The sequence below is a fragment of the Magnolia sinica genome, chromosome 8 (genome assembly GCF_029962835.1).
Source record: "Magnolia sinica isolate HGM2019 chromosome 8, MsV1, whole genome shotgun sequence".
In the NCBI taxonomy this organism is placed as follows: Eukaryota; Viridiplantae; Streptophyta; class Magnoliopsida; order Magnoliales; family Magnoliaceae; genus Magnolia; species Magnolia sinica.
The window spans coordinates 30457472-30462928 of record NC_080580.1 but is presented as its reverse complement, the minus strand read 5'-3'; the positions used below and the strand labels follow the sequence as shown (position 1 = coordinate 30462928).

At 40.6% G+C, this 5457-nt stretch overlaps 1 non-coding gene across 1 annotated transcript; it reads right to left on the bottom strand.

Moving 5' to 3' along the window:
• Nucleotides 1-1282: 1282 nt before the first annotated feature.
• On the bottom strand, nt 1283-1389 carry LOC131254500 (small nucleolar RNA R71). Its single transcript, XR_009175612.1, has one exon. It is a non-coding gene; the product is annotated as a small nucleolar RNA R71 (small nucleolar RNA).
• Nucleotides 1390-5457: the final 4068 nt, after the last annotated feature.

The following is a 5457-nucleotide window of genomic DNA, read 5'->3' as shown; positions in this document are numbered from 1 at the left end:
CATTAAATGAATACTGTTGTTTCCATTTTTTTCAAACCCTCTTTTAATTCATTGAATAATTTTCATAAGATTGTACATATTTTGTTGCCAAGGAAAATAAAAGGGCTCGATTAGTTTTTGAGCTCTTCTAATCTTCCTTATCATTCATGTATGGCAGTGCAAACCTTTGCTAAACTGTAGCTCTAATCTGAACTTGTGTGTAAGATGATTAAGTACATTAATGGTTCAATTTGATCAAGTGCATTAACATCTAATACTACAGTCAACATCTAATACTATCATATTTCTTTGCAGGATAACATTGCCGTATTTATGGACACTTGTGCTGTAATTCTTGTTCTCATCATCATTGGACTCTTATGCATGAGAATCAACGAGGTATCCCTTTAACACATGCCTCTTTAACGTTTGTTGTTGTTTCTAGTAACTTGAATTGGAATACTTTTCTTTATTATTTCCTTGTTCACTTAAATGAAGCTCCTATTTATGCCTAGCAATTCTTCCTAATTCTAAATTATAACCATGTTTTGTTGGTTGAATATTTTTTTATTAGATGAAAGAAACACAAAAAGAAAATTGCTGCTGATTTTTTTTTTTTGTGCATGAAATTTTTCAATGGCTTTAGGTCATATTTTTCTAAAATATTGAAATCTAAGATGGTCTATGACCATCCTTCTTTATAAACGTTAAATGAACGTTAGCGACAGCCACAGACCGTCAGTGTTTTAGACGGTTTGTAACCGTCTAACATTAGAGACGGTCCATAACAGACCTTTTATTTGTCCATCTTTAATGACGGTCCATGACCGTCCTTTAACTAATACGGCGCGACAAAATAGGACAGCTCATGTGACAGTTCAAAACCATCATTTATTGAGTTTTGAGATGGTTTTCAGCTGTCCTTTTTTCACTGTTTTGGCATAGTGCGCCTCGTACTTTATGAGATTACTTATAACCGGCGGGGGTGAGCACCCCTTCTTGTATGGTTTTTCTAGGAAACACAAGAAACATGGATATCATGCCTGAAGTGATCCTACTCCTTCCAAAGTTCCTTAGACTTGAATCTGAAGGTCCATACCTACACTTGCAAGAATTTGACGAGGTTATAGTCACTTTATACTTTCTTAACGTGTCTGAGGACATGGTCAGGTTGAAACTCTTTCCTTTCTCCTTGAAAGAAAAACCTAAGACGTGCTTGCACTCACTACGTCCGCGATCTATTGGCACATGGAATGATATGATGGAGTTCATAAAAAAATTCTTTCCATACCATAAGACAAACACCATCAGGAAGTCGATCATGAACTTCGCCCAAAAGGAAGATGAAACATTCTTCCAATGTTGGGAGCGGTTTAAGGATCTCGTTAGTTCATGCCCACAACATGGCTTTGAAACGTGGCACATAACAACTTTCTTCCACGATGGACTGACATCTTCCATGCACCAATTCGTCGAGATAATGTGCAATAGGGAGTTCATGAACAAAAATGTCAATGAGGTGTGGGATTACTTTAACAAACTCGCTGAAACTGTACAATCGTGGGACATCTTTCAAAAATCTAGCACCACATCTAAGCTTACTCAAGTAAGGTAGAGGGGTGGGATATACCTGCTGAAAGAGGATGATGATATAAATGTTAGAGTTTCCAGTCTTATAAGGAAGGTCAATGCTAAGGAATTTAAGAAGGATAAGGCTAAGGAAGTTGTTTGCGGTATCTGTACTTACAACATACATACAACTAAAAATTTCCCAACGATACCTACTTTTTAAGAGGCACTGAATGAGCAATCAAATGCCATGAACAACTACCAAAGACCTTTCAATGTATGCATCTCTAACACATACAATCCTAGTTGGAGAAATCATCCAAACTTTAATTGGAGGAATATGAAATAAGTGATCCAAGCTCTTCAAATTAAATGGAGCAAGTGTAATGCCTTGAAAGTTGGGGGTGTGCATACACTCCACTCCCAAGTTCCAGGGAATCACTTATAACCAATTTTACTAGTTTATGTTTATTCCGATTTATTGAGCAGTATGGAATTACTTGAAACATGAATCACAATCACAACTAGTCTATTGAAATGGAAGTGGTTAAATGTATATAAGTCTAAAAAAAATATAACAATGGGTCACACAAGGCATTCCCCAACAAAAATATAAAAATGATATGTCCAAAAGAATGATGCGCTGAGTCCCCTACTCAGTTATCCGAGTCCGCCCGCGAAAGCTACGGCGAACCACCCACCAACTGGAAATAGGACAGCTCATCCTCCTCATCAAGGCTTGCACCGCAAGATTCCTCGAACTCAGCATCACTTGCAGCTACTGAAGAGTCTAGTTGGTATTTTAAGACACCATCCCAGAGTGGGAGTAAGTGATCAACTCAGTGAGTACTATTAGCCTTAAGTTACAACAAGTATCAATTCTATGATGAATTTAATGAAAGACAAACATTCATAAATTCCTAACTAATCTTGTTAATGCATATGCATGGAATATAATATGATGCATGACCTCACAACAACACTCCATCAAGCGACTTCGTCTAACGATTGCGCATGTCCAACACTCCTTCATTGTGACCTCAACTGCCGAGTCGCTAACCTAACTAGTACGATGTGATTGTGATAGTGTTAGTTGAGTTTTTAATTCATTTTATTCATCCAGTAGATTAGGAAAACTAGTACACCCCATGTATCAATGCCTTCAACTGGTTGCGAGGCCAAGGGTCCTCAACTGGTTGCGTGCGAGGCCAGGACCCCGCGATCCTTGATCCCATAGGGTTCCCTATCCCCGATTTCAAGCACATGGGGAGTGTTGAGAAGAGGGATCACTCGTGGTCACTACGGGGAGGCTCGATAACCCAGTGTAGGTCGACAGCTCAGACACAGTGTCCCATTCCACCATGCCCGACTCTCGAGTCAGTGGATCGATTTTAAATAGTTATCCATAGGCTTCAATGGTTGAAGGGTATTCCAGGTTTCATACAGGCGTGAGCAGACATGGTTGGTCAGTAAGTGGACTAGACCGTGCGAGTTTTGGTGAGTACATGACGGATGACATCGAGTACAAGCGACCCATGTAGTCCAACTACTATCGCCCATTCGCATCTGCCCAAATCTACTGGTTTAGCTGCAGGATGGTCCTACCAACGGGACTACCGTCTCCCACCTCAGCTCCCTAACCAACCTAGGAGGTTTGATGACAATCAATAATAGTCTAACAATTCAGGATTTTTCTTCTATACAAGTGAAGTCATACACTCATGCATTAAACATAAAATCCAGATTTTTCTATAATGCAACTACTAACAAAAATATAAAATTAATGTGCATGTATTGTGATGGGTTAGTGAAGAGATTAAGAGATATACATCATTCATAACAACAACATACAACAAGGATTAATGCTAGCGCAAACATATAACACGGATTTATGCAAGCACAAACATACAACAAGGATTAATGCTAGCACAAATATACAACACGGATTTATGTAAGCATAAACGTACAACAAGGATTTTATGCAATCGTACATGCCATAAGGAAGGTTATAGTAGCATCATATATGAGATGAATATGCCACTCCGAATTATGCCCAATCATGTTGAAGAACAATAAACAACACCCAATTATCTCATGAAATTTGGGAGAACCTATCATGTAGGGTTTTGGCTAGGTTCTCTCTAGATTACTCAAGAACATCATCCCAACATTCAAAATTATTAATTTCATAGTAAAATTGGTACTAGGCCACCTAAGAATAATAGTCTGCACCTATGGATCATCAAGAACTTATGGAATCGATCTAGGGTTGCCAAACTCGTGGGTCGATACGTAGAGATCCTGAGTCAAATGAACTTGCATGTTAGGATTACATGTAAATCCTAACTCAACTCAAAGGATTACAAAAAGATGGGTGGTTACCTATCCAATTGGCCAAGGGTTGTTCTTGTGGTTGTGGGTGAGGGATTTCTTGAGGAAGAGGGAAGGAGTTGCAAGACTTTACCTCCCTTGGGTCCCACCTTTAACTATGACCCACCTTCTCTCACTCCTTTCACTATCTCTCTCTTCTCTCTTCACTCTCTTTTGTTGTTAGAGTGGTGGTGGGAGTGTGTGAGAGAGGCCTTTAGGGTTTTATTTCCTAGGTTTGGTCCAAATGGCCTTAAGTTCTAACAATTTCCTTCAATGGCCCTGTGGGACCCCTTTTTAGCTTTGGGGTAGCCTTGTCACCCCCTTGGCCACCAAATTTGGTGTGTAGGTGTCTCATGGCCCAATGAGGGGCTGTGCAAAATTTGAAGACAAATGGACGTGGGATTTTATCGTACGGTTTTGATTTTTTAAATGGCCCTGTGGGGTCCATTCTATCTATTAGGGCGGTTCTGATGCTCCCCTGGTCACCAAATTTATAGGATAGGAGCCCATAACATGATGAAGGGTCGTGCAAAGTTTGAAGGAAAATGAATGTGAGGTTTTACCGTAAAAGGTCTGATTTGCGATCAACGGTCACCGTTTCACAATCGGGTTCTAGATTTTGTGGACGGGCATAGAAAAATATTTTAGGCCTTCACTGTAAATATAGAAGAGATCTAACAGCTGCAAAGCCTAATATCTCAGTTTTATTTAAAAAGTGTCAGATTTAAGTTTTAGCCTTTGGGTCAAGGCAGGAGCGAGTTGTGCTTGGCAAGTGCCGTTAGGACGGCGCGGATAATAAATCTCTACCCGTTTACTAAGTCCGTGGTCTGTGATGGACCCCAAGCCCAGTGAGATCTACGGTTTCCCCAATTTTTAGATTTTTTTGACCTTCTTCGACCGTTGTATGGCCAGTGCTTGATCCGATCATAACGAGACTGGTCCACCTTAATAGGATAACTTGGGTTAATTTGTTGGTGGTACCCCACACACGAGCGGTTTAAGTGAACGGTTCTGTAGCAAATCCTATGTGGATGCCTCAGGACACAGTTCTGGTTAAACAGGGCGTTACAATCTACCCCCCTTATAAATAATTTTATCCTCAAAATTTGTACCTTTTCGTATTGTTGAAGCAGGCTTGGGTAATGCTTGCGGACTTCTACTTCCATCTCCCAAGTGGCCTCCTCTTCATCGTGGTGGGTCCATAATACCTTGACTAATGGGATGACCTAGTTGCGCAGGACTTGCTCCTTCCTATCCAGTATTCGAGTGGGTCAGAGAATGTATGTGGCATTTTTTTGAGCTCTACATGCTCCCACTTGATGATGTGCGAAGGATCGGGGACGTACTTCTTCAACATTGAGACGTGAAAGACGTTATGCACTCTGGCGAGCGACGTGGGTAAGGTCAGACAATAAGCAACTGAGCCCACGTGGTCTACGATCTAGAAGGGCCCAATGAATTGTGGCGTGAGCTTTCCCTTTTTGCTGAAGCATGCAACCCCCTTCATTGGCGAGATCTTGAGAAATCGTGGTACCCAAC